Below are 12,063 nucleotides of genomic sequence, written 5' to 3'. Positions count from 1 at the left end.
TCACATCCATCTGGAACCATCTGCCTCCCTGTCCATCTTCCCCCCTCAGGACATTGACTGTCTCTGATCTCTGATGCTCAGTACCACAGCAGGCCCTCAAAAGATGTTTGCGGAATGAATGGAGAAAGCTCTGTCTTTTCTACATAACAATCTCTTGAACGAATCTCTTGAACCCCACTCTGTTGACTGTCCCAGCTTAGGGCAGAGCTCTTTGTCACCAGAACTTCTGTGACAACCTTCCAGTGGCTGCTCCTCTCCACTTTGCAAAATTCCCACCCACTTTCTTCACTGCCTCAAGGGTTCCCTCTCTAAAGAACAAATCAGTGTGCTCTTGCTTTGATTAAATTTTCAACACTTCTGATTGCCCTGTGGATAAGTTCAAGGTCTCATCTCTTGCCTCAGTTGCTTCTGAACCTTGTGTCTCGCCATATTCAACATTAATGTAAGTAGTGCTGGTTTGTGTTTAGGCCCCAGTACCTTTGCACATGTGCCTTCTACCTAGGGTGCTATTCCCTTTTCTCTGACTGACAATCTCCTGCTCATTCTTTGAGACCCAGCTCAAACATCCCTCCTCTGTGAAGCCTTGTGGGACCCTACAGCTTCCACTTGCAGAGGATTAGCTTTCTACCTGAGTGCTTGCTTATTGCTGTAAGAGCTGGCTCACATGTTTATGTCTCCCATCTCTCCCTACCCTGCTAGACTCTGAGTACCTTAGGAGCACAGTCCTGGGCTTGGTATCCCTGACTTCTTGGTGGGCTTCAAAAAGTACTAGAGGGAAGAGAGGAGGAGATTCAGAGATATGCCAGCCTCTGTATACAATGAAAACTCTTTGTTCTAAAGGGTCTGGAAAAGCCTGAGTTGACATTGGCGGACACAGAGCCCCCACCCTCAAAACATGGGTTTTTGCTCCAACCTCCCTTTCTTAGTTCTCTTTTTCTCCTCTCATTACTTCTTCTCTGCTTGTCTTCCTTTCCTCTCTTTTCCCTCTTTTATTCACTTTCCTTTCCTTCCTTCTTCTCAATGCTATTTCACTTTAACACTAATCACATATTACACAAATGACATTAGAGCAATACGAATGGACGTCAGCAATAATAACAGTACACCCACAATTCTGCTACTACAACAAATCAGATTTTCATTCATCTAGATTCCCTTCCCATCTTTGAATGCCCATATCATTTTGCATAGTCGTAATCATGATGTAGTTTTAATTTTGTAGTCTACTTTTTAACTTAATATTGGAAGCATTTCCATGCTCCTGCATAGTCTTCCTAATTATCATTTTAATGGCTGCATAATATTCCACTGAACACATTTACCAAGTTTTACTTAACTGTTTCCTTTCCATAGAACGGTTCCACTCTTTCCTGGTTGCAAAGTGCTATGGTAAATAAGCAGACTTTTTACTTATTTCTCTTTCTCATTCCTTCCATTCACTTTCTCTTCTCTTCCCTTTTTTTTTTTTTTTTTTTTTTTTTTAAATCTTCTACCTTCTTGGCTGTAGCTTTCTTGCCTAGAGCAGTAATTCTCCACTATGTGGAGATAGGTATCATCTTATTGGGCACCAGAATTTTGAAAAAAAAATGTGGAGTTGCTAAAAATTAGCTAAAAATTAGTTAAACATTGCTAAAAATAATAAAATGCTCCTAAGGACATTTTTGTTATTTTTGTACTCTTAAAACAGATAAATGCTAAATCTTTTTGTTCACAAGGGGTAAGAACACAGGACTAGGTGGGACCAGGTAGGACCAGGTTGGAGAAGACACAAACTTGTGACAGGGTCACATTGTTTTTGATGGGAAAAAAATGAGAAACAATGTGATTATCTATCAATAGGGACATGGATAAATAAGCCATGATGTGTCCACCATAGGAATATGATATTCTTTTTCTTTCTTTCTTTCTTTCTTGTTTTGTTTTGTATTGGGGATTGAACCCAGGGGTGCTTTACCATTCAGCTACATCCCCAGTCCTTTTTATTTATTTTTTAATTTTGAGACAGGGTTTTGTTAAGTTTCCCAGGCTGGCCTTGAACTTGTGATCCTCCTGCCTTGGCCTCCTGAGTCGCTGGGATTATAGGCATGCACCCCTGCTGCCTGCTTGTTGTAGCATATCAAGAGATTGTAGAGCTATATGTGCTGACTTGGACAAATAAGACTTTTTATAGTGAATTTAGTTGCAGAATATTTGTAGCTTATAATTCATACCAAAAAAAAAAAAACCCTCAAAACCCAAGCCCACATAATACTAATAATACCATAAACGATATACACTTATATTTTGTAACATATATTAAATGCCTGAAAAGATACACACCAAGTTGATAATAATGGTCCCTCTGTGTTGAGGAGAAAGGGTCTGGTTTGGGGGACTGATCCTAGAGAATTTGAGCCTGAATTGCAATGAATGGTTTTATTATTTTATCAAGAAAAGTGTATTCACATATTACTTGTGTAATAAAAAATTAATTTTTAAATTCCCTCAGCTGTGTTTCTGTTTGCTCCTGCATGCCGAGCAGTCTCTAATTTAGGAGGTGGCCATGAATAAATGAAATGTAGTAAGAGACGCTGTTAAATATGCAAAGGTCTTTTTGGAAGAACTGGGCTTTTGCTTTTTTCGGTGGAATGTAAGCTGTTTGGGACAGCGCTGGAGGGCCTGGGGGCGGAGGAAGGAGATAAGGACCCCCCAGATTGGACCCCACCTCTGGGCCAGTCCTCTCCACCCACTCCTGGCAGGTGGAAGCTGGGGGTTTTGAAGTGTAGTCTCTTGCCCTGCGTCCTGGATGGAGGACAACAGATGGGGCCACACAGACCAGGCGCAGACCGAGGGGAACAGGTGAAGGCTCTGGGGTCAGAGTGTGAATGCTGGCGATTCATGAGTGCGCAGGCGGGCGGAGTGCCCAGCTCAGGGCCAGTGACAGCTGGGCAGCGTGTGGGCGGAGGAGGGAGCAGGAGGAAGGGCTGGGGGATGGTGGGTCCAGCCCTGAGGGCAGTGGCCCTAGAGGGCAGAGGACACGGGAGGGCAACTCCTCCCTCCCACAGTGTGGGCAGAAGTGAGGTCAGAGGTCCTGCTCTGAAAGGCTCAGGAAGCTGAGGGGGTAAGTGGACATCATGAGAGAGAAGGGTGCCCCTTTTCTACCCCTTCACCCTGCCCCCATCCCCAGCTGTCCTCTACCTAGCCCTAAACCCAAGGCATCTGGGCCACTCCAGCAGCTGTGCCAGGCCTTTGGCTGGGTCAGGGCATGGGCAGGGGAGGGAAGCAGCTGCCACCCCTCCCCTTGCAGACAGGGCGTTGGAGAACAAGGAGGTGACCAGGTTGGGGAAATCACAAGCACATGGCAGGCAACACCCTTCACTTTTCTGTCCAGAACTCCTACCTGCCTGCTGTTAAGCACGAGGGTAGGAAAGGTCAAAGAACTGTGAAAGCAACAGAAGCCTCGGCGACGCCCCGCCACGCAGTGCTCTTGACTTTACGATGTCTCCCCAGTCCTCCTGACCGCCCAATGGGGAAACGTCATTTGCCTTTTACAGATGAGAAAACCGAGGCTTCTTTGTTGAATAGTGCTCAAAGTTACGCACTAAGAAGGAACAGAAGTGAGATTTCATGCCACTTTTGCTTGGCACTGGGGACCAAGCTCGTATCTGAACGGACCGAGAGGGATCCGGGAGCAGCTGAGAGCCATTTCCAGAAGAGGGTGGGTCCACCGCCGCCACCTCGCCTGCGGAGTTGGGCGCAGCTAGACGTGGCGGGGTAGGAAGCAAAGGAAGCTGGGACCTCCTTTTCTCGGGCGACCTCTCCGGATGGGAGGGCTCCCTGCCTTCGGGCAGGTTTAGGAGATTTTGCCTGAACCGGAGAACAGACCGCGCGTGCGAATCGAGGACCTTGGGCTGGGCTCAGGACAGCAGAGTCCCCGCTCTGGTGGGCAGGCTCGCGGGGCATTCCCAGGCGCCCGCCCTGGTGGTCTTCCAGCTCTGCGGGGGAGTCGGGGAGAGCCGGGGGAGGACCGGCAGCCCGCAGCCTCCTGCTCAGCCCCATCTGCCAGGGAAGCGCCTCCTCGCCCACACCTGGCTGCTCTCCGAGCCTGGGAGCCGCCTCCGAGCGGCGCTGCTGCCGGCCGGCCAGCAGGGGGACCCCGCGCCCCAGGCAGCGGCGCCGGGCTGCGCGGCTGCGGCGGCTCCTGGCTCCCAGCTCAGCAGATCCACAAACTCTCTCACCTCTCCGCCTCAGCGTCCTCCTCTGGGAAATGGGAAAACAATTGCACTCACTCCACCAACAAGACCGTGAGAGGCAAATGAGCTCTAAACAATTAAGTGTCGTTGGACTTTGGTCTTGTGCCCTGGAGCATATCATTCTGTGTATTCCACTCTCAGTACGTTTCTGGAACTCTACCGTGTACCAAGGAGCTATTTTAAGTCCCGGATGAAGTCGTCCAACTTTCTGGCCAGCCATAGTGGTAGAAATGGAAAAGCACAGTCACTGAAGTTCGTGCCTCCCACGGCCCCTGACCAGCCAGATGGAGTGAGTGGCTTTTTGGCAAGCAACTGTTTGCTCTTCTGGCCTGAACCTTGGGACACTGGGATAGGCCCACAGAGGGCACAGAGAGCCCAGTCCTCCCACCACCTCTCCTTCCTGACCTCAGGAAAAGGACTTGGTACCCATTTCTTCCAAAGGTCCAGTGCTCTTTGGTAACAGGCCTGGGTGCGGGGCAGAGGGGTCCAGGCTGATCTGAAGGGAACAGCTCTGGACTAGCATTTCCCAGTTCTGCTTAAGATCAGGCAAGTAGGGGCAGAGAAGACCGGATGGAGTGGAGGGAATGAGCTGAGGCCAGACCCTGTGGCCGAGGCTGTGAGACCGGTTTGGACTCCGTGTCATGGGTGAATGCCTAGTGTTTCCACGCCTGGCTTCCACCCCTACTGGGCGGGCCTTAGTGGGAGGACTAGCTGTGGAAATGGGCATGTGGGAGGCGGACAGGCCGGCTGGGCCCCAGGGCTACTGACTGAGGACAGGAGCCACTCCATGCTAGTGACTTCCTACCCAGGGGGTGAAAAACCGTTCCTTCCAAGAAGCCCTGGCTTCAATCTCAGGCCTCACACCTGGGACACAGGTCAGGAGCACCTAAATAGGGTTGCAGGAGCCAGGTGATTGTCCACTGAACCACGTTCCCTTCCGTTTCTTTCCATTGAGTGGACTGCAAGCTCTCTGGAAAGGGCTTGCGGTACAGCGGAAGAACCCTGACCCGGGATCCAGAGACCTGAGCTCCTGTCTGTTTTAATACTCAGTGGTCTTGGGCCTCCCTTGCAGCTTCTCTTTTAATCTATTAAAGGGGAGCATAATGACTTCCAACCAGGCAGTGTGAAGGTACAGGAGATAAAGGTGAGAAGGGAGAAGGGACCAGGCCTATGTTCTACCTTTCCTCCTGTCTATCGCTTCCCCCAAAATGAAAATTTGTTTGCACAAGGATTCATGCATAACTATTCATAGCAGCATTATATGTAATAGCCCCAAAGTGGAAATAACCCAAATGTCCATCAACTAAAGAATGGATAAACAAAATGTGGTATGTCTGTAGGATGGAATATTATTCAGCCATAAAAAGGACTGAAGTGCTGACACATGGAACAACTCAGACCAAGTTTCCACGTAGTGCTAAGCAGAAGCCGGTCACAAAGGACTGAATATTGTATGATTCCATTGATGTGAGGTGTCCTGATCTGGCAAATCCATGGAGATGGAAAGTAGATTAGTGCTTGCCTGGGGTTGGGTGTGGGGAGAATTGGAAAGTGAATACTAATGGGGACAAGTTTTTTGGGGGAGGGACGTGATGAAATGTTCTAAAATTATGGTGATGGTTGCGTAACTCTAAATAGAGTACTCAAAGCCATTGGACTGTCCGCTTTAAAGGGTGAACTTTATGATATGTAAATGATATCTCAATAAAGCTGTTAAAAATTTTTAACTGGGTGTCCTGAATTTATTCTGGCAACAGTAGTCGGTGAGCATTTGGGTTGCTTCTGCTTTTAGGCTATTATAAATAATGCTGCTATGAACTTCTGTCCTGCTTTCCTTCCTTTTTCGGCACAGCCCTGAGGGCCTTCTCTCCTGGAACATGCAGAAAGTAGTGGGGGGCATTTCTCTTTCCTGAGGGGCAAGGGCACTGCTGAACAGGTGGACAGGAATGAGGGAGGCCTTGGAGAGTCTGCATGCCTGCCTTCCTTTCCGCTTCTGCTCAGCGAGGGACGGGGAGGCAGAGGCTCACTTGCCCTGTGTTCCCAGAGGTGGTGTCTGGCGGGTGCAGGAAGTGGGGTGCACGTGCTGGCCAGGATGGGGTGGGCTGCGTAGGTGTTGTGAGCCCTGATGAGTTCGTCCCATGGTGGAGCCCCTGTGCGTCTTCCAGGTGCTGGTTGGGTGGCCGGTGGATGGAAAAGACGCAACGCACTGGCTAGAGACGGGGCCAGGAGCCCCAAACTCCATGGCCGGTGCCTTGGGGCTGGGTCAGGGCCGGGCCTGGCCGCGGCCTGCAGAAGAGCTGGTGCCGGGGAAGCCTGTTTGTGCTGACCTGCAGCGAGATGGCAAAGTGCTGCCTGTGTGTTGGGTAGAGAGGGGCTCGGGCACAGGCCTGGGGGCCTCCCCTCAGGACTCAGTGGGGGAAAGCCAGACACTCGCAGGCATGTGAGCATGCAGAGCTTCATGTCCAGTCAGCTACCAGTAACTGCTTCAGTCCTTGACAGGGGCTGGGGGGCATCTGTTCCCAGCCTCTGTTGCCACTGCTTCCCTCCCCAGGCTGTGAGCATGCTCAGATCTCCCCTGTCTAAAACCAACCTCTTTTTGACCCCCCTCCCCGGCTGCTAACTGTCCATCTTTTGTTCTCTTCCCTACCAAGCTCCTGCAAAGACTAGTCTGCACCCAGGACTTCCAACTTCCAGCCCGTTATGGTGTTTACCCTGAGAGACACCCAGATGCCCATCCCTCCCTGAAGGTTCTTCCCGTTCTCTGTTCCCTTCTTGTCACCAAATGCAACTGCTGCCCCCTCATCTCTCCCCTTCCCCACAAAACACCTGCTCCTCTCCTCTGGCGTCTCTTTCTCCTGGTCCTGGGGGCACAGCCCAGATTCTTTCCAACTTCTCTGGGGCGTCCTGCCCCGAGTGAGTGCGTCTCTGCCAGGGCCTCCACTCCTCTGCTGGCCCTTGGCCATTCCCAGAAGCCGGCTGAAGCCCTCTCGGGGGCGAGTCCCACCCACCCTGCCCAGGAGTGCACTGCAGATCCCACCCTCTGTCCCCTCCTTCTCCTCCTGTCTCCTTATGGGACCCATCTTTGCCTCCCACTTCTGCCCTGGCTGATGTGATGGCCCAGGAGTCCTCGCCCATGGATGGTTCTGATCTACTTTCTTCTCTGTCCCCACTGCTTCCTCTGCCATATGCTCTTCACCAGGCCGTGGTGCTGACAGGCCTCCTGCCTCCATCCTCCCCTCCTCTGGTCCCCTCTGTAGTGTCTCGGGATGCTCTTTCTAAACTGGCATCTTTCAGATCCTTCAGGTCCCTGCTGAAAGTCCTCGAAGGCTTTGGAATACCAACAGAGTAGATGATGATGTTCGTCTAGTGATTTACACTCTAAAAAGCACTTTCCAATCAGTAAAATAGGCAACTGTTATTTCTCTTTCATGGATAAAAGAACTGAGGTTCCCGGAGTGTGGCTTTTGAGCTTTAATTGGGTTTATTGGTCATTACAGTCCTCTCAGCCTCTCCTTAGGGCCTCTATCAGTGTGGTCCCTCGCTGTCACTCTGCTGCTCAGACTCAGGTTGGTGAGTTAGTGCCCTGGTCTTGCCCAAAGTATAGCAGGCAGTTCCCTCCCTCCCTTGCTCAGGCTTGCAAAGTCCTCCCTGTGCCCCCTGTCCTTCTCCACAAAGCCAGCATCCCACCCCTCCTGGAGGCCCGGCTAGGTTGCCTTCCTCCGGCCTGTGCCAGCTCAGCATGCTCTCTCCCTGGCCTGTGGAGCCTGGAACATACACCTCGAGCTCTGACTGATTCTGAGCAAGACTGGACATCAACCCTGCCCTCCAGCCCCTGTGCTTTAAGTTCTTGGGGGGCACCTTAGGAAAGTTCCATCTTGCTAGTAGATCCTCAGTCAAAACCAGCTGACTAGATGAATGGGTGCTCCACTTGAGATCCTCTCCCTCCCAGAAACCCTCTCAGACCAATTGGCTCAGCCATCCCAATCACCTGCTGAGCCTGACACACACCCTCACCTCTGGGACAGGCCTCCAGTGACCTGGGTTCCAGTTTCAGCCTTGTCTCAGAGCTCCCCTTGAACTTCTCTCAGCCTCGAGTTCCTCATGTATGATTACGGGTTTTTAACACGGGCTTCATGGCTTCCCAGGTGTGTGGTGAGCATTCTGGGATACTGTCTGGGGTCGGGTGGGGTTTCTTATAAATACCAAACTCCTGTGCACCTGCGAGGGGACTTCATTGTTAGATAAGTGTGTGCCTGCTGTGGTGGCTCCCTGGGGTGTTTGCAGCCTTTCCCCCGCCCCTGTGAGGGGGAGCCATGTGAAAGCCAAGAACCCCCGCTTAACCAAGCTGAGTTTAAAGGGCTGGAGCTTCGGCGATTCCCTGAGGGACTCCCTGGCAGGACTAGGGCCCAGAGCATGGTTCACCTAGCCTCCTGGCCCCTCCCAGACCTTGGCTGTGCCTGACTCTCAGATGAGTTTGGACAAGTTTATGCCCCGTCTGGGTCTCAGCTGTATGTGGAAGGGGTTAGGATGAAGCTCGGATTTTCAAGTTCTTTCTTTTTCCTTTCCCCCCCAGGTCCTCATGCATGCTAGGCAAACCTACCTACCGCTGAGCCACATCCCCAGCCCTCAAGTCTTCTAAAGTCACACAGCTAATAAAATCTATGCTCAAACAAAGTCTTACACCAGAAATCCATTTGTGAAATAGAGCAGAGCGGCTCTGCCCAAAGCAGGGGTGGCTCCCTGAGCCCCTGGGTCCTTTATGCCTTCTGTCCCCTACCTGCCTGTGAACTCTGGCTGGAGGTTAAGGGGGCACCAACGGCCATTCATAGCATAACTGTCACCAACCCATAATAGTTGCACCGTTTAATCAATCCAAAAATTGGTTTATGACCTTTGGTCGCATAGTGGTCGCATGGTTTCATTCTGCTCCTCACGCCACTTAAAAGATAACCAGAGCAGCCATGTATTCACCAGTGGCGTATGGAGGCCACTCGTCTCCTCCCACACCGGGCGCCTAGAATTCTCAGAGCTAGGGCATCGCCAGTGAATTTCCCAAAGCCACCTTGGGTGGTCTGTGTAGGGTCCTAAGGGTAAACACATCTTCAGTGAGTGACCTTGAGGGTGGTGCACCCAAGGATGAAACCGGGGCAGAAGCTTTGGACACAGAAGACTAAATTTTCTAAGTCCACACTTCCCGACGCCGTAGTGAATTTCCTCAAGGGTAATACTTTGACTATAATGCATAATTTGATGACAACTAAAGTGTTACCTTTTTTTTTTTCAAACCAGAAAAATGTTTACTAAACTGTCACAAAGAAATAATGTGCGCTGATTTGGACTATTCAGTTTTGACATAGATCCGGGAGTATTTGTACATCCTAATCTTGTGCCAAAGAAGGTTTAGCAATAAATAATTTTTAAGTAGCGCAGGCACCCTTTTGCTTTGGAAAAGCTTCCGATAATGGTCACTTTCCAGTTTTCTTTTGCAAAAAGACAAAAGGCATAAAATCTGCGACAGTTTTGTGGAGAAATATAGTATGGCTTTGTCTTCTCTAAATCCCCAGTGCTCAGCCCACTCTGGTATACCAAAGGGGTTCAATAAGCAAGTCGGCAATAACTGAATGAATGGATGAAGGGATGAAGGGATGAACGATGCTGCGCTGGTGATGATGAGAAAGGAATGAAAGGAACACTCTTGCCTCAGGATTTAGAAACAGTTGTGCTGTCTGGAGGCACCTGGACTAAACAGCCCCCATATCCCAGGTCCCCCTCCCACGCCGCCCCCCACGAACACACAAATAGAGGAACACTCAGTCTGTGTTGACATTCCGCTTCTTCCCACAGACTCAGGATGTCCCTATAGGAAACCTGACCCGGAGAAGGCAACTGGAAGGAGGGGAGAAGGAGGAGGAGGCCCAGGGACCTGCCCAGCAAGGCTAGGGAGGCAGAGGATGGTGGGAAGGGAGTGCCCACGGGGGACTTGGCAAGTCAAGGCAGGGCAGACGGGTGACAGCCCCGTGGACGAAGGGCTCACGGCTTCCCTGCCAGCTCCTAAATGCCCGCTCCTACCTGACGGTTCTCCTCCTCGTCTACACACTGCCCAGAACAAAGAGTCTAAAACATTCTCCTGCCTGCTTCTAGAGAGAGATGGAGAATTTCCTTTTCTTTTTCTTTTTTCTTTTGGTGCTGGGGATGGAACCCAAGGCTCCATGCCTGCTAGGCAGGCGATCCACCACTGAGTGACATCCCCAACTCCAGGGGAAATTCTTAAAACCACTTCCATTTGCTGAGACCCCCCAGGAGCTCAGCTAAACCCCCTTGCTGGTGTCCTGAGGGGTGCGCAGGGATGACTTCAGCCTCCCTCAGAGGTCCTCCCTGACATGGGGAGTCTAGTCCAATGTGGGGAGCTCCAGGAAGCAGAAAATGCAGGACTGCTCAGCAGGGTTGCCCCCCCCGGAGTGTCTTCCCATACGCTGGGCCCCTGGGCCCGCAGTGGCTGCAGGTGCAAGGGGCCAGCAGAGAAAGCCGGGATAGGCCTTCGGAAGGAAAGAAATAGGACCCAAAGGTAAATGGGGACGGCTGTACTTACTGTGGCATTATCTTGCCTCCAGAGCCATATGCATAATAAAAACTTTTCATTAGGCTCCTTCAGGGGCCCTTAAACCTGGTACCTGTGAGATTTGCCCTCAACTTTAGTGCTGCTGACTATAAAGAGCAGATATCATAATTTTGAAATTTTCACCCTCTTTCCCTTTCCACCCCCATCCGTTGGGTTTTCCTGGTGTCCATACGCCTTTTTGATAGAATATCTGTGCTACACACTCCCCCCACCATTCATTAAGTTCTCACAGTTATCCTGTGAGCTGATAGTACAGATGAGGAAACAAACCAAGGCTCAGCTGCGGGAGGCAGGGTAAAGCATGGAGGGTCACATGGCTGTGGGCACAAGTGGACCCTGGTGTGGGGATAGTCATCTAGTTGGAGGGTCCTGGGACATGCTGCCAAAGCCAGGGAGTTTTGGGCTCAGCATCAATGCCAGCCACCTTGGCTGCACTGTCCTACCTCTCCCCTCCCACAAAATCCTCTCCCCATGGCAGACTCTGACCTCCCCTCTTCCTCTCCTTTTCTTTCCCACAAACCTTCTCTGCAGCCCTGATGTCTGCCCCATAAGGAACCAGGACTTGGGAGATTTCCAGGGAGAAAGACCTAGTCTCCATCTTAGCCTGGCTCTCCTAGCTTGGAATGGACTTTCCAGCCATCAGGGCAGGAAAGGATGACAGACATTGCTTGAATGATAGATAAACAGACGAGGAGAGGGAAGTGACCCTGGAGGCCACACAGCGAATGGCAAAGCAGGGCCTAGAAGCCAGCTCCCAGCCCTGTGACTCGCAGTCAAGTGCTCTTTCCACACACCAAATAGTCCTGATGCCTGGGGAAAGCTGTGTTCAGCCCTGATCCACCTACCTCCAGTTAGAGACCCTGGGGAAAGTGTGCTCCTCCCATAGTGAAGGACCATGCCTTGGCAGCTCTGTTCTCAAACAGGCTTGTCTAACCCTGCAGGAGACCTGGCTTGGGAACTCTGCAGGGGTGGAGGAGAGAAAAGAGGCAGGTTTGGGCTAATTTGCTTATTTTTTTTACGTGGTGCCAGGGATCGAACCCAGTGCCTTACATGTGCTAGGTGAGTGCTCTGCCACTGAGCTACAGCCGCAGCCCAGGTTTGGGCTTATTCTTCCAGAAGTAAGGAACAAACGATTCACCTACAGGTATTATGCAAATGCATCTACTACGCGTCATCAATTCAGGGTAAGAATTGGGGGTGGGAGTGTGTGTG

This window comes from Sciurus carolinensis, chromosome 12, assembly GCF_902686445.1.
Source record: "Sciurus carolinensis chromosome 12, mSciCar1.2, whole genome shotgun sequence".
NCBI lineage: Eukaryota > Metazoa > Chordata > Mammalia > Rodentia > Sciuridae > Sciurus > Sciurus carolinensis.
Note: the sequence above shows the minus strand (reverse complement) of the source record.